Consider the following 20,702-nt stretch of genomic DNA (forward strand, 5'->3'; position numbering starts at 1 on the left):
CCCGGGTTCAAGTGATTCTCCTGCCTCAGCATCTCGAGCAGCTGGGATTACAGGCACCCACCACCATGCCTGGCTAATTTTTGTATTTTTGATAGAGATGGGGTTTCGCCATGTTGGCCAGGCTGGTCTCAAACTCCTGACCTCAAGTGATCCACCCACCTCAGCTTCCCAAAGTGCTGAGATTACAGGTGTGAGCCACCACACTTGGCCTGGACTCCTTCCTTTCTTTCCATGCAAAGCATGCTCAATCCATAACCAAGTCCTGTTGAGTTTGTTAGATAAATAGCTCTTGACTTAGTCATCTTCTCTCCACTCACACAGTCACCACCTTGGTCCAAGTGGCAATGGTTTCTTGCCTGGACTGTTATAAATGAGTCCTTCACTTGCCTTTCTGCACCCAGCAGGGCTTCCCTCTTCTCTGCAGTGGATCGCATAGCCAGAGTAATCTTTTAAAAACATAAGTCTGATCACATTTTGCACACACACCCTTAAGAGCCTTCTTTATTCTAATAACAATAGCTTCCTAATACTCCTAGGATAAAGATGAAAATTCCTAACTGGGCCTGGGGATCCCAGACCTCAGGGGGAACAGCACCCCACCTCCCAGCCCTGCCACCTGTCCTCATTTCACACAACGCTCCCTCACTCTGCACTCCAAGCAAACTGGGCTTCTTTTGGTCTCTAACCAGGCCCAGCCCTTCCCACTTGCCTAGAACAGGGCTCTCCCCAACTGCCTTCCCTTGGCTTAGGTGACTCTTCTCTGAGCTCAGGTCAATCCCCACTGCCTCGGGGAAGGCAACTGTTCATCTCTTGCTCAAGGTCAACTATCCCATTTTATACTCTCCCAGTTTCTTGAATTGCCATTGTTAACCATTCTTGGTTGTAGTTCTACATTTTTAATGAATGTCCCTCTTCCTACTAGACCGTGAACTCCGTGAAGACAGAAATCACGTCCTCTTTTTTTTCTGCCTTACATAATATTCCTAGCACTTGTGCAGTATTAACAGCAGATGTTTCCAAAGAGGTTTCATGGCCTTGGGAAGATTCCTGTAGCTGCTGTCCCCTGGGGCTGAGTTTTCTTCTATCAAATGGGCACGGTTACAGTGTTTCCCTGTGGACTGTAATTATAAGAGATACTATCTGTTGTTAGTATTTGCCTTCACTAAAGTTCAAACAATTAAACTTAACCCTTTAAATATATTGTTCTATCCCACACTCAGGCCTGTCAGGTGGGGATGGTGAGGGGCAAGGGGAGGGAGAGCATTAGGACAAATACCTAATGCATGCAGGGCTTAAAAACTAGATGATGGGTTGATAGGTGCAGCAAACCACCATGGCACGTGTATACCTACGTAACAAACCCACACGTTCTGCACATATATCCCAGAACTTAGAGTAAAATTTTTAAAAAAGAATAAAATAAAATGAATAAATAAATAAATACATTATCCTTGATCTCTGTATATAAGGTTTTAATTGTACTTTTTTAGCCTTATCAATATTTCTTAGTACTAATAATACAACCAGAGTTGTCCAAGATATAAAGTTCATGGTTTGTGTCCAGGGAACTTACAATTGTGTATAACTGATATTAATCCTGATGTAGTCAAATCACAATATTTAGGTCTTCTGAGGTGCATACAGCCATTTATTACTTCTCATTTTGAAGTCCCGACCTGGATGAACCGTCTCTATTATCTTCACTTTACAGATAAAGAACTGGAAGCAAATAGATATGACATGACTTGGCCAAGGTCATAGTCAGGAGCAGAGGAGGGAATGACAATCATAATAAATTGCATTTGTAAAATGATTTTCCTACTGAAAAATCCAAAGCTCTTAGCAAGCATAATTTAATTCATCATTACAACGATGCTGTGAAGTAAGACATAAAAGTATTTACTTCAATAAGGAGGAAAAGTTTTAAAATATATTTGGGTAACTTATATCATAATCAGCCAACCAGACTGAATGAAAAAGGCGTGTTTTGCATCACACCCCAAAATGGAATATTGGGAACTTCGTTAGAGTTCTGAGGAAGTGTGACTTACTCAAGTCAGGATTCTCTTGGTTGTATCTCTTGCTTCCTGCTCCCCAAGTTAAACCAGAGCAATAGACAGAGGAGAGGCACTGAAGGGAATCCTTGGGAATTTGGAGTCAGCCAAACGAGAATCTTATCTACACTCAGCACTGTCACCTTAGATAAGAAACTTAACTTTGAATAAGCCTGTTTTCTCATTAGTATAGTAGAAATAATAACTGAAGTACACATGTGAATATGAAAAAGAAATCAGGTGTTTAGCACAGGGTCTGGTCCAAATAGCTGTTTAATAAATGGTCAATATTAATATTTATATTAGTTAATAATAATGAATGGTTTCTTCAGTTTTTTGAAATTGTAAACAAATAGCCAAGTTAATTAAGCAAGAAATTCTAGAGGCCAAACATATGCATGGAGTTTAGTTAAAAGTAGGGAAGGGGTCAGTTGAGACTGCCTAGTATGGTCCATCCTACTACTGGAGTCCCAAGTTTTCATTCAAGGGGGCTCCTCTCCCCAAAATCCAGCCTCAGTGAGACTCATGCATGATGAACCTGGGGCCAGAGCTGAGGAAGGCTTTCCCCTGACGGGACCTTGGGATAGGAAACAAATACGGAGAAAGATGGTCCCTGGGAGAATTTCTCCACCCAATCCCAAGACCAGATTAAAGAACAAAGCAAGAGTAAAGTGAGTTTCAGCCTTGGGGATCTGCAGGAGATACACCTGAGGAAATATTTCTGGGAACCAACTGATTAAGGAGACAAGAAGCTGAGGAAAAATAATTTTCTGAGAACACTAAAACCAAACAACCTGGCAGAGAACCAGGAAGCTTCCATGCTGCCTGAGATGTAACACACTGTCCTCATGCATGAGGGAAAGCTGTTAAAGGAACTTCTATTATACAACCAGAATGCCTCTTTACAAGATGAATGCTTTTGATAGGCGAAATTTGCTGTCCAGTGGGTCAGTCCCATGCTGTGGTCCTAATGTCTGGCTGAGATGGAAGTCTCAGGAGAATCACTCTGAAAGCAACAGCATTATTCAGCAGGAGCCCATGTAGCCCCGTACTTGGGCATGAAAGAGGGAGGCAGTGAAAACCCAGGAGGTTGCATCTTGAAGCCACAGTCTTCTGCAGAGCATGAAAGACACTCCACATATTATATAAGCTGGAAATCATTTTCTTCCAGAGCAATTAGACAAGAAAAATAAAAAGCATCTAAATTTGCAATAAAGAAGTAAAATTATCTCTGCTTGCAGATGGTATAATCTTATGTGTAGCCAACCCTAAAGATTCCAAAAGAAAAAAAAAAACTGTTAGAACTAATAAACAAAGTAGCAAGATGCAAAATCAGCACTCAAAATTTGTTGTTTCTATACACTAACAATGAACAATTTGAGCAGGATAGCAAAAAAACCAATTCCATTTACAATAGCGTCAAAAAGAATAAAATACTTAGATAGAAATTCAACCAAGGAGGCAAAAGACTTGTACACTAGAAACTACAAAATGTTGCTACAATAAATTAAAGAAAATACAAATAAATGGAAATATTCAATGTTCATGGATTGAAAGACAATATTACTCAAAGCAATCTACAGGTGAAATGCAATCCCTATCAAAATTCCAATAGCTTTTTTGGCAGAAACAGAAAAATCCATCCTAAAACTCATATGGAATCTTAAGGGACCCCAAATAGCCAAAGTAATGTTGAAAAAGAAGAGCAGAGTTGGAAGTTTCACACTTCCTAATTTCAAGACTTATAGCAAAGCTACAGTAATCAAAATAATGTGGTAATGTCATAAAGACTGACTTATAGAACAATGGAATGAAACAGAGATCTCAGAAATAAATTCTTGCATACATAGTCAAATAATCTATGACCACTTAATGGGCAAAGGGCAGCCTTTTCAACAAGTGGTATTGGGAAAACTGAATATTCATGTCCAAATGAATGAAGTCATACTCACACTTACACTATATACAAAAATTAATATGAAATGAACCAAAGGTCTGAACTCAAGGGCTAAAACTATAAAACTCTTAGAAGAAAACATAGAGGAAAAGCTTTATGACATTGGCTTTGGCAATGATTTTTCTTGGTTATGATACCAAAAGTCAACAAAGAAAAAGGAGACAAATTGCACTACATCAAAATTAAAATTTTTTTGTGCTTCAAAAGACACAAAAGAGCAAAAAGGCAATCTAATAAATGAGACAAAATATTTTCAAATTATATATTTCATAAGGAGTAAATATCCAGAATATATAAAGAATTCTTGTAACTCAACAACAAAAGAACAAACAACCTGATTTTTAAACGGGCAAAGGTCTTGAATAGACATTTCCTCAAAGAACATATGCAAATAATTGCATATGAAGCAAAGATGCCCAATGCTGCTAATCATTAAGGAAATGAAAATCAAAACCACAATTAGATACTACTTCATTCCCATTAGAATTACTAATATTTAAGAAAAAAATCATAAAATAACAAGCGTTGACAAGGATCTGGAGAAACTGCAACCTTTGTGCATTGTTGATAGGAATGTAAAATGGTCCAGCCACCATGGACAACAATTTGGTGATTCTCAAAAAGTTAAACACAGAATTACCATTTGATCCAGCAATTCCACTCTGGGTGTATGCCCAAAAGAAGTAAAAGCAGGGACTCAAACAGTTATTTGCACACCTATGTTCATAACAGCATTATACAAAAGAACCAAAGGGTGGAAGCAATCCAGGTGTTCACCAATGTATAAACAGGTAAACAAATGTGACATATACACACAATGGAATATTATTCAGGCCAGGAAGGAAAGAAATCTTGACACATACCACAACATGGATAAACTTAGAGGACATTATGCTAAGTTAAATAAGCCAGTCACAAAAGTACAAGTATTATATGATTGCATTTATATGAGGTACCTAGAGACAGAATTCATAAAGACAGAAAGAGACAGAAAGTGCAATGGTGGTTGCCAGGCTGGAGAGAGGAGGAAATGGGGCACTCTTGTTTAATTGGCACAGATTCTCAGTTTGGGAAGATGAAAAATTTCTTGCAATTTGTAAAGATAATAGTTACATGACGTTGTGAATGCACTTTATGCCAATGAATTGTATACTTAAAATGGTTAAAACGGTATGTTTTATGTTTTGTATATTTTATCACAATTTCCAAAAAAATTTTTAAATGAAACAGGTCTATATCTAACAAAATATTATAGGACTTATATGCTAAAAACTACAGAAGACTGAGGAAAGAAATTTTTTAAATCTAAGAAAATGGAGAGATTTGTTGTGTTCATAGATTGGAGGAATCAATGTAGTAAAGACATCAGTTCTCCTCAAATACACAGATTTGTCAAAATTCCTTTTAAAATTTCTGCAAGATTTTTTGTAAATATGGATAACAGTATTCTAAACTTTATAAGAAAGGCAAACAAACTTGGAAAGCTAACCCAATTTTGCAAAAGAAGAATAAAGGCGAAGGAATCAGCCTACCCAATTTCCACACTTATAGTTACAGTAACCAAGACTGTGTGGTATTGGCAGAAGCGTAGACTTATAGATCAACAGAGCAGAACACAGAACCCAGAAATAGACCTGTACAAATATGTCCAATGATTCTGACAAAGGTGCAAACGCAATTCAGCGAGGAAAGATAGCCTTTTCAGCAAATGGTGCTGGAGCATATGGATATCCATAATTAAAAACATGAACCTCCATCTCAATCTCATATCTTATACAAAGTTAACTCAAAATAAATCACAGACTTCAATACATAAAACTTTTAGAAAAATAGGAGAAAACCTTTAGGATCTAGGGCTAGGCAAAGTGTTCTTAAGTTTGACACCAAAAGCATGATCCATAAAAGGAAAAATTGATCAATTGGGCTTGATCAAAATAAAAATCTTCTGCTCTATGAAAGACCCTGTCAAGAGGATGAAAAGACAAGCCATAGGTTGGGGAAGAAAAATGTGCAAACCACACATCTGATGAATAAATAGAGTCTAGACCATATTTTTTTAAACTCTCAAACTCAATAGTGAAAAAACAAATCAATAAGAAAATGGGCAAAAAAAAAAAAAAAGCTAGAAATATTTCACCAAAGAGGACAGATAGATGGCAAATAAGCATCTATGGCAAATGCAAATTAAATCACAGTGTACTATCACTCCATACCTATTAGAATGGCTTTTTAAAATGGTGATAACACCAAATGCTGATGAGGATGTGGAGAAGCTGGGATCACTCATGCTTTCCTAGTGGGAATGCAAAATGGGGCACCTAGGGGAAAATAGTTTGGACACTTCTCAACGTCCCAGTGAGAAAGGACAAATTGCAATTGGATATTGTGTTAGTCAAAGTAGGCTGGGTTATGCTGCAGTAACAAACCATACAAAAATGTCAGTGGCTTAAACAACAGAATAGGTCATGCTGTTGGAAGTAACCCAGCAACAGAGGCTGACAGAGGCTCTGTGTCTACTTTCTAGTCACTAAGTCAACATGTGCTTTCGAGTCACTAAGGCAAGACAATGAGAACTTGGCAAACCCTGTGGTGCCCAAAAGTGGCACATGTTGCCTCTGCTCACAATTCGTTTGCTAAACAGGGATGTAGGCACCTCTTGCAGGAAGGGGCACAGAAATGTTGGGATCAGAAATACAGTTCACCACGTGTCACGGTGCACAACCAGCCCCGTCGTAAAGGAGGAAGCAGGTCTGGAAGCAGCCGTCATGGCAGGCACACAGAGCTGAAACCTGGACCGCATCATTGAGAGTTCACCTCCATACAAGACAGTCTCCACCATTTGGCCATTTCCGTCAAAAAGAAAAAACACATGCGAAGAGCTAAGGAACTGGTATAGCTAATGTATGATTATTACTCAAACTTGTCTTGAGCAGAAAATGAAAGGAACCTTGGGAAAATTTGTTTGCCTAATGCTTCTCATATATTTCTAAATTTTGGGCTCCCTGCTTTAAAAATGACTAAGAAATTAGGGCCTGGCAAAGAGAAGGGAGTCTCTTCCGATCAGCATTTTTTAGAACAGCCTGGACTCAAACACAGTGAAAGACCTCAATTCTTTCTGTAAAACAACTATCCAGCACCACTTGCAGGTGCTTGGAAAGCATTTTCTGATGAAGTCAATATCAGAAAAAAATGCCATGGAGGATCTTGCTATATGGCTATACACAAGAAAACTAGCAATTTCCTTCTTTTTCTCAATTTTTTTTTTTTTTTTTTTTTTTTTTTTGACAGAGACTCACCCCATCGCCCAGGCTGAAATGCAGTGGCGTGATCACTGCTCACTGCAGCCTCCACCTCCCCAGGCCCAGGCGATCCTCCTGAGCCTCCCGAGTAGCTGGGACCACAGGCATACGTTACCACGCCTGGCTAATTTTTGCATTTTGTTTGCAGAGACAGAGTTTCGCCATGTTGCCCAGGCTGGTCTTGAACTCCTGAGCTCAAGTGATCTTCCCACCTCGGCCTCCCAAAGTACTGGGATTTATAGGCATGAACCACTGCACCCAGCCAAACTAGCAATTTCTTAAACAATTGAATCCAAGACAATAGGAGACTAGTTTCAGCTTGGTCGTCTACTAAAAACAGTAGTCATGGGGACCGTTCATCCTCTTTCAGGATGTTTGTCCTGCCTGTCACTATGTTTTCCTACACAGCTCCCTCTCACTCTGTGGACCATTGCTGAAAAGACCAAGTGGGCACCCCCCCAATGACAGCAGTTCTTTAGGCCAACCATCTACTCATGACCTGATTTTTAAAATAAGCTGGGGCCATGCATAAAGGCTCATGCTTGTAATCCCAGCACTTCAGGTGGCTGAGGCAGGAAGATTGCTTGAGGCTAAGAGTTCAAGACCAGCCTGGGCAACATAGGGAGACTTCATTTCTACAAAAGAAAAGGATTTTGTTTTGTTTTGTTTTGCTTTGTTTTTTTAAAGCGAGCCAGGCATGGTGGTGTGTGCTTATAGTCCCAGCTACTCAGAGGGCTGAGGTGGGAGAATCACTGGAGCCCAGGAGTTCAAGGCTGCAATGGGGCATGATGACACTACTCTACTCCAGCCTGGGTAACAAAGCAACAAAGCAAGACTCTACAAAAAAAAAAAAAAAAAAAAAAAAAAAAAAAAAAAAAAAAAAGGACAAACTGATTCCATCAAATCTGAATTAACAAATGCTTAGGACGAGAAGTAAAGGGCAGAGGGAACAGGAACCAGAAGGTCACAATCACAAAAAAGGCCTGGGTGGGCAGTCACAGTGGGCCACGAGTGAGCCAGAGTTACAGAAGAGTAAAACTCAGACTGAGCAGAGGAAGCAGGGATGCAGAGAGGGGAGAGTGGAGCAGATGGCAGAGAGAGGCAGAGGCACCAAGAGGGTGCCTGGATCCCCAAGAAGAGGGGACACAGGTAAGCTCTGGAGCAGCCAGGAGCAGCCCAGTTGCTAACCCCCAGCTTCTGGCTCACCTTCCACCCTAGTGGCTTATCATCGCCTTTTCCTAAACATGGTTCTCTCCCTAAGACAGATTCTGATGCCTGCTGCTAACATGCCTCTTTCCTACCCTATTACAGATTAAAGCACAGCCTTCCCTATATCTCCAAGACTCTCGAAGGGAGTAGAAATCTGCTCCTCTCACTTAAAAAAAAGTTAAATAAATAGTCTGGGTCAATTCAGCATGATCTCAGCTCTCCCAGCCCCTATCAATAAAGAATGATGGCCTTCTGTGATACACAGAAAGGTCCCCATCGTGTGTGGCCATGTACTGACAGGCTGTGTCAGCAGATCATTAGAGCCTCCCTCGTCTCAGATCTCTGCCCCTGTGAGCCCCATTAACTTCAACACCATACACACTGCCAAGGATGAAACAGGCCCACCTCCAGCCTCTGGCCAGATCATGCCTCCCTGAGCCTCCGTATTCTTATCAGCAAAACAAGGGAATTGGGCTAGAATCGCTCATTCAAAAGAGACACCAGAGAGTCCAAGGAGTTCTGCAGAGGTAGGTGGAAGCGTGCACAGAAGACGAGAGGGAGCAGGGCTGAGCTCCAGGCCCACCTGACCCCCATGTTTCACAGAGGCAGTTCGATGTCAACCCTTCACTGTACTGGGTTTCATGTTCAGAATGCAATTAAGGAAATGCTCCCACTGCTAAAAATGCTTGAAAACCATTAGCCTACCTCCTTGCTGCAGTCCACATCAGCAGCATCTATTTGTCTATAGCAAACAATTTGTTATTCTAAGAGCAACTGTTTCAGACAGCAGCCTCATATGACTTTAGTCAAAATTGATTTCCAGGGGGATTTGATCCAGGAAGTGGAGAGCCGTGGAAGGGGTTTGCAGACCCAGGCAAGATGCAGGTCCAGGTCCATAGTAGCCTGTGCCCTAGATGGTCCTTCTGCTGAGGGTAAGGCCCCACCTGTGCTTGTGAGAAGAGGGGTTGAATCGAATATGGGGCTGGTCTTACTCCCTAGACTAAGCACTAGTTGCCTCTCAATATCTAGTCTGTTCTTCAGTAACAGAATCCCATATGTAGCTCAGCACAGGATGGAATATCTATCACAGCCCCTTTGCAGCCAAGTGTAGCCAAGTGACCAAATTCTAGATAAAGAGATGTGAGCAGAAGTGCTGTCTGGGACTCTGGGAAACTTCTTTCACAAAGGGGACAAGGTATAATGCTCATCGGTCATTCTTAACCATGAAGACCCAAGATAGCAGGAGACAGCAACATAGCGGGAGCCTGGGTCCCCTGAAGACCTTTGAGTCCCCCTCTCAGCTCCAGACTGCATATTTCTAGATTCTCAGCGAGAGAGAAAACTTGAGTCTTCTTTAAACCACTGTTATTCTGAGTTCAAGGTCACATGCAGTTTGATCCAACCCAGTAAATAAATAATTTGTACCCAGAAGTGTCAGGCTGCAAGACACGGAACCTATTATTGGAGGAGGTCAGATGGCAGGTGATAAGGGGATAAGGGCCTTGTAATGCAGCAGCAAACTGCATTACAGATTGACAACACTGTTGCCTGCTGTTCCTTCGAAGACAGACCATAAGCTGAGATCTGGGCATAGAAGGATTGGTGGTAAGAAGTCAGAATGTTGGCAGGTGGTGACTGTGGTGGCTTTGTAATACACCAACTGGCCCACCCTGAGCTCTATCCCCAGAATGTCCTTTCCAATAGGCTTCCACTGGGGTGGGCCACAAGAGAGATTCTTGGGAGATTTGCAAGGCAGCAAGAGCAGCAGTTGGCTTGTGGCTCACACACACACACACACACACACACACACACCATCATCATCATCATCGTCATCATCATCTTCATCATCATCATCTTCATCACCGTCATGGATCAGCTGACTCATCTCCTCGGAGTGAAGCAGCAGCTGGGTCGGAAATGGCTCCACTTGCCACTGGATCCTCCTTCTGCCAGGCATGCCACCCATGCAGTGGCATAGGAACAGAGAGCTCTGCATTTTCACTTTGCACTGGGTCCAGCATATTACGTAGCTCGTCCTGCCCAGTGCTTCTGTGTCTCTGATTAAACCCTGATATGGTTTTCTTCTTTCCCTTTTAACCTTTTAACAAAATCCTATGAGGAAAAGAGAGAGAGAGAGATTGAGCTCAGCCCACAGCCATCCTGCCTGGAGCAGAGAGAGGAAGAAGACAGCAATGCTGAGGAAGGGGTGTCAGTCTGCAGCCCTGCTTCTGTGCCCCCAGCGGAAGCATGATAGGTGGTAGCTGGAAAACTGCCCTTTCGAGGAGTTGTGGTGGTGTATTCCACTTAAAGGTAATGAGCCTGCTGGCAAGAACATTAACCATCAGGCCAAAGCCTTCTGTTTCAGGCAGCCTCAAAACGGAGACATTAAGTTGGAGGGCAGAGCAAAAAGTAAAAGGCAAGGCTGAAAACTACATAGACAAGATCTTTGGTTGTGTTCTCGCATGTGAAACTGACTGGAAGAAGATAAACTAAAAGGTTACAAGATTTTTCAGAGAAATGTCATTCTAAAAAAAATTCCAACCTGACTGGAAACAGCCTGTGCAGTTTAAAACCCCAAAGCAGAGCCTTGGGCCACAGAAGAGAGAGGACTAGGAAGACCTCCCAAAAAGGCAAAATTCAGTGCCTAAGAACAGAAGGTGGGCTGTGGGAGAGGCCGACAGAAGAGGCCCTGGATCCTATCCAGCAGGGCCACACAATGCCAACGAACCTCAAGTGCAAGATAGCTGCTGAGACCACTGTGTGTTTCCCACGCTCCCCACTGCTGACTACATGTTTGATTTTTGTTTCTCCTGTTAGGAAGCAGGAAACCACCAGGGAAACAGTCAAACCACCATTACTGGTTTGACAAAGGCATACACTCATCTTTTTTTGTGGGCAATATCTCGACTGAACAGCAATTCAAGCCTCAGAGTGAGGTGGTGGATGCATCCATTGGACAGTGCTCCTCCAGGAAACCCATGCATACAGCACAGGGGAAGGAGGGTCCGCAGGCAGTCAGTTCGCCAAAGGCACCAGGTGCCCTCCTATACCCAATCTCCCATGCCATTTTCATAGTAAAATCCCAATGCTGGTATAGCATACTGGTCCCCAAATAAAGGAGTATGGCCCTCTGACTAAGCTTTGCCAATGACATGTAAACAGAAGTGCTGTGAGGGGCTTCAAGAAAATCTCCAGAAAAGGTACAGGGGATGTGCCCTTCATATTTCTCTTTTTCTTCTTCCAGCTACTGGAATAGGAGGGTGGCATCTGATGTTCAAGCAGCCACTTTGGCTCATGAGGACAGATGCTAGATTGTTGAAAAGACAGTAGAGGACACACACAGTATGGGTCTGGGTACCTGGAGGCTGTGGAGTCACTTTACCAGACCTGGACTGCTGAAATCCATACCTCTTTTATATGAAAGAAAAGTGAAGCTCCAGCTTACTCAAGTTACTATTAGCTGGGTTCTTCTTCCACAAGAAGCCTGGCCTAATCCTGGCTTATACAGTCCCAGTTGCCTGGAATTCTAGCTGTTCACCAGAATCCAAGCTTTTCCTGTTTATCTGAACATATAGCCAGCCTACATTTCCTACCTCCCTTGCAATTGAGATGGCCGTGGGTGACAAAATTCTAGCCAGGGAATGTGAGTGGCTTTTAGGGTGTGACAATGACTCCTCCTTTCTCCTTGTCTCCTTCTTCCAGCTGGATAAAGAAACCAATGAAGGCCTAGGTGACAGTGGAACCACAAACTAAAAGGAGCCAGAATCCCTGAATCACTGCATGGAGCAGAATTCCCTATCAACCAGAGACAGCCACTGGTCTATACTTACATGAAAGAGAAGTAAACTTCTAATGTGCTTGAACAATTACACATTTGGAGTATATTTATTAAAAAATCTAGTCTACTCTAACTATCATAGACCTAAAGGGAAAAAGCTAAGAAGCATAAGATAGGGTATGTTGGGTCTCAGTCATGGTAACTTCAGTTCTGAGTTCTAGCCCCAGCAGGGGAAGCACTCATCAGGAAATTCGACCCAAAAGCCTGTCACGCAGACATGACATTCACCCAGGCTGGCGGGATTACAGTCCAATGAGTCACTCCATGTTCACTGAACAGCAAAATTAACTCCAGACCACATTTGCTGATGGGTCTGAGCCCTCTGATGCGGGTGCTGCTTGGTCAGCAGTGACCAAGGGACTTGGCAGAGCCCAGTATTGAAAGCTGAGAGAGCCTCAGGGAGCTGAGGCCTGGAAATTCAACTTTATTTGGGGGTTGAGCTAGAATTAACCTATACCTACAGGCAGGGCCCTCAACAAGGATAAGCTAATTACATGAGCACCAACATGGTTAATAAGCCAAATAAATACAGAAACTCTACTTACAACTTCAATTTAGAAACTTTATACCTCCGATCAAAGCATAACGTAGTGGTTGTGTCTCCAAACACTGACGTAAACGTGCCTCCATTCAAATTCTGACCCTGCAACTTACCAGCACTGAGGTAATCTAGGACCTATCACTTAACTTCTCTGATCTTCAGTTTCCTCATCTATAAAATGAAAGTTATATTAGTATCTTACTCAGCAGGTTGTTGCTTTAAGGACTTTATACACTTTAAGGACAGCAGAAGACACATCACCCCCACTGCCACTATTAGATGGCATTAACATTGTTTGTACAATCTCCTTTTGGACAAGAGTCCTGCAAATAGCTTTTCTGAACCCAACGTTTTGTAAATAGAGTAGTCTCTGTAATCTATTTAGCACATATATGTAATAATATTTTATATAAATATGTATGCTATTATAATATACTACAATGCAAGTCCTTTAAAAATTTTAAGTGAATTTATGATCACTTGGCATCATATTATTTCCTCAACCAATATTCATTCACTAATTCAACAGATATTTGCTGGGGACTCACTCTATGCCAGTGTTATGGATTGAATATCTGTGTTCCTCCCAAATTCACATGTAAAATCTAATCCCCAACGTGATAGTATTAGGAGGTGGGGACTTCGGGAGGTGGTTAGGTCATGAGGGTGGAGCCCTCATGAATCGGGTGAGTGCCCTTATAACTGGCTCTGTTTCTGCCGTTCAAGGATAGAATGAGAAGTTGCCAGTCTGCTCCTGGAAGAGGACTCTCCCAAGAACATGACTGTGCCTGCACCTTGACCTTGAACTTCCAGCCTCCAGAATTGTGAGGAATAAATTTCTGTTGTTGATAAGCCACTCTGCCCGTGGTATTTTGTTATAGCAGCCTCAACTAAGACAGCCAGGCACTGAGATAGGAACCGGGCCTCGCTCTGGAAATACAATGGAGAGCAAATCAGACTGGAGTCTTATCTACCCAGAATTTGCATCAGCAGGAGCATGACAAGGGCCACTCCTACTGTCCTGAGCAGTCAGCAACACTTCTACATAATGTGTAGCAGTCCTGACGTTCAGAAATGTCAGGATCTCGGGGTTACACAACTGCTAAATTTTTTCCCAGCCCCATGACTCTATTTTCCTATCACTCACTAACTAGTAATGACCTTTTGGCTCCCAAGACCACCTTTAATATCACTTTCTTTGCTTGAATCTAAATACGGACACTTCCTCCAAGGTCCTCTCAAGTGCTGGTATGAGGGAAACTTACCTCTCAGGCCCCTGAGAGTTGGCCTTTCCCTACTGATGTTTGCTCACTGGGAAATACCTCATCTTCCAAAAAATGAGAAACTAGAATTATTTAGACGCCTGTCTACATCCTGTTGGTTTCTATAACTGTTGATATTTCACATTCCCCTCCTTTCAGAGGACAGTATTCTGGGGGTGCATACACATTCTGAGGTTGTGTCAATCACAGGGCCGAATACTCACTGGACTGGATGAAACCACAGGAAGCAGACCTACAATGTGGAAAATGGCTTTTCATCTGTCAAAGCCAAGCAAAGCTGGAGCCAGCTACAGTGGTTGACAATCAAAGCCTTGTCATTGTGCCCTGAGTGACCAGAACCAGGTCAACAATTTAGCCAAGAAGTGACAATGAGGATGCCAGTGTCAGAAGTAGATGAACCTAATGACCCCCTAACCCTGAGATTCTGGCCTTAGAACTCCAGCCTAGCAGGTGGGGTGCAGGTCTCCACAAAGCCAATCTAGATCATGCAATTAATAGAAGCCAAAGGGTCACTGATGATTCGCTTTGGCAAAATCCAGAGTGCTGCCTCCCGGTCACAAGGTCACTGTCCCTCTTCAAGGTAGATCTTTGCTGTTTGTCGGCCCATGGCAGAATTGGTGAGGTAAGAGCAGTCTCTGTGGATCCTACTGTTCCTGAAACTCTTGGCATCTCCCCATTCCAACCTTGAGGGTCAGTGCTACTATTATATATCTTCTACTGTGATGATTGATTGGGGTGTGTGTGTGTGTGTGTATGTGTGTGTGTGTATCTGTGTGTATGTGACATGAACAAACATCCACCTAATCTCTCAACTGAAGTAAACCACGGGATGATAAGAATCTTCAGGGAGCTGTCTCATTCCTTTCTGAATTCACATGTTGACTGCAGTGCTTGGCACCATGTTGCCATTCAATAAATGCCCAGCTTTATGGTGGCTCTCTTTCTCTATCATATCTGCTCCTCTTCCTCTTTGTGCTGAAGACATAATGAGCATCTCAGTCAGGACAAAGACAAAAATTTCTGTGTTCTGAAAGTGAAACTAAGAGTGAGTTATTTTCCTCTAGTTGAGAGAGCCCTTGTAGAGAGAACATGGACCCACCAGTAAATAAAAGCAAATTTAGCGTCCTTTGCTGCCATCTTAGACACAGTGGGGAGGAAAGAGTCGATTTCTAGCCAGAGGAGATAAAAGGTTACAGATTGGGCCACTCCAGGTAGGGCACAGCCCCTGCAGGTGGCAACCCACACCAGAGGTTGGTGGGGATCTGGCACTTGGCAGGGTCTCCCCATCTTGTCAGGAGAGAGTCAGCATCTCCAATAGCAGATCCAGCTTCTGTCAGCACAGTGGCGCCGTCTATGTCTTGTCTGGAGAGAGGCCTCCTCTCCCTACTATCTGGGTATGGCTGGCTCTTATCAATGGCAGCCAGGCAGCCTCAAGCTAGGCCACTCCCATCCGCTGGGAAACTGCAGCGCCTGCTATAAAGCAGTCGTACTTTTTGTAATTCAAACATCACAGTTGTGCCTACATTTAAATTACCGTGCTATAGCTTACTTGAATCGTCTTGTAATGACTTAAAGCCTACAACTTCAGCTAATTAAAAAGACAATCTGGTGAGCTGAGGAGTCTTGCCACACAGTTAACTTTTGTGCAGGGGGCCCAAATTCATGCTTTCTCAGCAATGCCTGTGACAACCAAAGAGTCTGCCCTGCCAGGATCCGTATTAGTAGTTACAGGACATTTTAGGTCAATACTGAGTGTTGCATTTGAGGAAAATAAGGGTCTTTTCCCTAATCACCAAATGTCTTCCTCACCTACTATGTATGTATCCAGCACACTACAGAATAGGGAGCCCTAACGTGGGCCTTTCTCTAAAGGATCATGTAGACTACATCAAGAGACAAATATACACGCAACAATATCAGTACTGAAATATGTAATAATGACAGTAAATGTAGTCAAAGATGAGACAGATGAAAAACGGTGCTTCATGGAAAGATATGGAAGGCAAGCCCCCATTTCCCCGTTCTTAGTGGGAAAGATACAATTCCAACTAACATCTCTTTGGCAAATGAAAAAATTGAAGTTTAGTACTGAACAAAAGATCATACGGTCAAGATTCAAATTCAGGTCTGCCAGCTCTAAGATCTCTGGGCTTTCCATTATGCTTTGATTTATGAATTTAAACCATTGCTCCTCATTCTGTTTGGGGGGAAAAAAATTTCAGCATTTCTTAACAGGATAGTTTACAGAATCCACACTTATTGACCACAACGAGTGGGCAAAACTGGATATGTCACCTTCCGTGAGCCAAGGTCTTTGTCCACTGTGGAAACTGCACAGTCCCTGAAGCATCATTTCACTCACCTTCAGCCTTGGGATCTGTCCTGAAGAGGAAGCCCCTCTGCCATTTTAGCCTCTTCTGAAATTCTCTTCTCCTCAGAGGAAATTTCCATGAGTCAAGCAGTCTGGCCTCCATCTTGTGTGTCCCACTGAGCCAGCGACCATATTTCTGGTTTCTCTCTCAGTTCTGATTGGTGTTTTGTTCTCATCTACCAAATGATGTTTAGATTACAAATGGCAAGTGTCGCACGTTCAGCGGTGGAATGGGAATAGGTGGGGAGGCTGGCTGATTCATTTGGGTCTGGCTGAAAATAGTGTGAACCCACTTTCCAAACCTACGATGGAGGATGCCGTTTTATCCCAGTATGTTTCACCTTATGACAGCTAAAACCTTTCTTTGCACTTGAGGTTTAAACAGGGGCTCTAATCAAAACTGTTCCTGCCATACTGTCAACCTTCCAACGGATTAACTTTTACAAAAGCTTGGATCCAAGGGGCAATTCAAGATGCTGTGTTGGCATCGACTCAGTGTCTGAGGCTGTCTTCTTACCCACATGTGTGCAATAAAAACTTTCACACTGCACGTTCAGAAGGGGAAAAAATCAGTCATTCATAATAGGAAATTAAGAGGAATTGCTATGGAGTTGCCATCATAAATTAGATAGGCCATCGGGAAAATATGATGGAACCGGCCGCTATGGAAAAGCTTATTTCTCTGAGCACATTTACTTTTCATGAGTTTTTATTATTCAGTAGCTTTAGATTCAATCGATAGGCCTCCATCTGTCATAGGTGGCCAGGGTCTTTCCCAGGAAAGAGGAAGGGGAGGTCCCACACACATACTTTTCCTGAGACCATGAAGGGATTTGAAGAGAAATGTTTTAAGAAATCCACAAAGCATTTGCCTCCAAAAAACTGGTGCAAAGGCATTCTACTGAACTTCCCAATGGGCCAAGATGAAATTTTAAAACTTACAGAACTAAAGCATGAAGTAAGCCTGTCAAAACGGTAACTTTTGTTAGACCTTTCATCTAAGATGTTCCAGGTACTTCACATCTCTAGATTATTTTAAATACTCCTTTCTAGGTTGTTCTAGAATATTTTTTCTGGAGTATTCCAGGTACTTTGGAATTTAAACAATACCATCATCATGCTGTTAAACCAGGATCTTAAAAAAACCTGCCACGCTAGATAAATTTTCCTGAGTGAGCCATGTTACTCTCAGTAACCACAGCCTGTGCCTCAAAACCTGGAGAAGACAGGGGGCGAGGTCTTCTTTCCCTGGCTTGGGCTAGATTCAGCTCATTTCTTCCTGTCTCTGAAAAAGTCTGTGCTGCCTTGGGAGACGCAGTTCCCACTGCTGTCCTCATTACGATTCTGCCTCTCCTGGAGTGGATGTCCAAGACACTAAGTGGTTTCTCTGTTTCGTAGAACATCTACGGTGAATTCCAGGTCAGAAGAATAAAAGCAGGACGCTAAAGAGGAAACATGGGCTCTAGATGTAAACACTTCCTCCTTCTATGGAAGTTGTCAGACTTACAGAGCTTGGGGAGAACATTCTTCTCAGGTTTCCTAACACTGATTTTCAGAGAAATTGTTTTAGGCGTTGTACTTGGTGTTATTGGGTCAAAAATGACAATATTGTCACTGCCTTTTGTACAGGAAAAAAAATTTTTTTTTGCACTGAAGCATGTCTTTATTTTTTAATTTATTGATACATTATAGATGTACATATTTTCAGACTACTTGTGATAATTTAACACATTCACATAATTTGTAAAGATCACATCAGTATAATTAGGATATCTATCACCTTAAATATTTGTCTTTGCTTTGTACCACACAAATTATTCTCTTCTATTTATATTTCTAAATATAAATAAAATATACATATACAACATATACATATAAATGCAATATATAAATATAAATACAATCGATTATTATAAACTGTAATCACCCTACTGATCTATCAAACAGTGTCTTAGTTCTTCCATCAAAGTGTATATTTGTAACCATTAATCAACCTCTCAGAAAAAAATTTTAGAGAAAATTCTACTGTTTAATAAGCTGGGAAATAAGCACAAAAATACTCAGTTTTGAAATTCACTGACACTCCTCACTTCCCACTCCTCTTCATCTGGCTCCTGGCCCTGGGGCTAAAGCCTGGAAGAATTATTTGATGACACTACACAGAGTAAATGGGTGGAAAGAGACTGGGTTTAAGAAGCTGGAGGCTAGGGACCTACTTCCAATTGCACTCCTGACCGGCTTCCAGGTCCTGGCCAAGTCATCCAACAACCCTGAGCCTAGTGGTAGAAATTTTTCAATCTGCAACTCAGGGATAAGTTCTGTGAGAATGTATCTTCCTCGTACATAACTGTCAAACCCACTGTTGTCTTAGGCCCTGTCTCAGAGGCCTACCCATTCCACTTTCAGTATATGTGCTGCTGAGGCGAACACAAACTCATTCGTTCATTCATTCATCTATTCTTTCATTCAACAAGTGTTTTTTAAGCACATATTATAATCTTTTCAATTGGAATAAAAGGGAAAGGAAGGCAGCAGCTATTATCACCATTCGAAGATCATCTGCCACCATATGTCAGAATTTGTAGCTGCAATATTCACCGAGTCTGAATGAAAACAAAGGGATGTATCAATAGATGTAAGGGGCTTACAGGCAGTCTGCAGCCAGGAGTGGGCCTGACCACCTGGAAGGGCTGCTCCAGCGGAATCTCCCCGCTTTCCTCTGGAAGCTCCCACTCCTCAACTGGCTCCAGTGCCACAGCTGGGGCTGCTGGAGCTTGGTCCTGGCGCCAGCAGCTACCCAGAAAGGCACTCTCCTCTTTCCTGGCACTCCTGTCTTTGCCTGTCATGGGCCCCAGGCCTGCTCGCCAGCTGCAAAGGAGGCCAGGATGTTAAGTCCTGACTTTGCCTTTGGAGAACTGGGACTCATAATGTGGGATTTTCCCTAAAATAGAAAAGATATTCAAGAGATGCCGACCAGTAACCTTAAAAACAAAACAAATAAATAAATAAATCAGGCAAATGTGTGTGGAATTGTCTTGGAAAATCTTTTATTAAGAGTTGCTCACCAATTTATTTGAAAGTCAACTTCTGTTAGAAATTTGTGATACAGTCACAATTTTTTAAATTATTCATTCATTATTTTTAATTGACAATTTAAAATTATATATTTATTACGTGCAATATGTTTTAAAATATGTATAAATTGTGGAATGGCTAAATACAGCTCAAAATAAGAACTATCTCACATACTTATCATTTTTATGGTGAAAACACTTAAAATATACTCTCCTAGCAATTTTCAAGAATACATTAGCTATAGTCATCATATTACACAGTACACACCTTGAACTTATTTCTCCCACCTAAATAAAATTTTGTATCTTTTTTTTTTTTTTTTTTGAGACAGAGTCTTGCTCTATCACCAGGCTGGAGTGCAGTGGGGCAATCTCGGCTCACTGCAACCTACGCCTCCCAGGTTCAGGTAATTCTCCTGCCTCAGCCTCCCAAGTAGCTGGGACTACAGGCGTCCACCACCATGACTGGCTAATTTTTTGTATTTTTAGTAGAGATGGGATTTCACTGTGTTAGCCAGGATGGTCTTGATCTTCTGACCTCATGATCCACCCACCTCAGCCTCCCAGAGTGTTGGAATTACAGGTGTGAGCCACTGTGCCCAGTCCGAAATTTTGTATCTTCTGACCATTATCTCCCCAAGCCTCCCACCTCCAGTTTCTGGTAACCACCATTCTACTCTCTACTTCTGTGAGTTTGACTTTTTTAAATTCCACATATAAGTGCGGCATTTGTCTTTCTGTGTCTGGCTTATTACATTTAGCATAACATTTCCATGTTCATCCATGTTGTTGCAAATGGTAGAATTTGCTTCTTTTTGGGGTTTAATAGTATTCCATTGGGTATATATATCACATTTTCTTTATCCATTCATTCATTAATGGACACTGAGGTTGATTCCATATCTTGGCTATCATGGATAATGCTGCAATGAACATAGGCGTGCAGACATTTCTTTGACATACTGATTCATTTCCTTGGATATATACCAAGTAGTGAGATTGCTGGATCATATGGTACTCCCATTTTTAAGTTTTTTTTTTTTTTTTTTTTTTGAGACAGAAAAACTCCTGTTAAC

Source organism: Colobus angolensis, unplaced genomic scaffold (assembly GCF_000951035.1).
Source record: "Colobus angolensis palliatus isolate OR3802 unplaced genomic scaffold, Cang.pa_1.0 Scaffold126, whole genome shotgun sequence".
NCBI lineage: Eukaryota > Metazoa > Chordata > Mammalia > Primates > Cercopithecidae > Colobus > Colobus angolensis.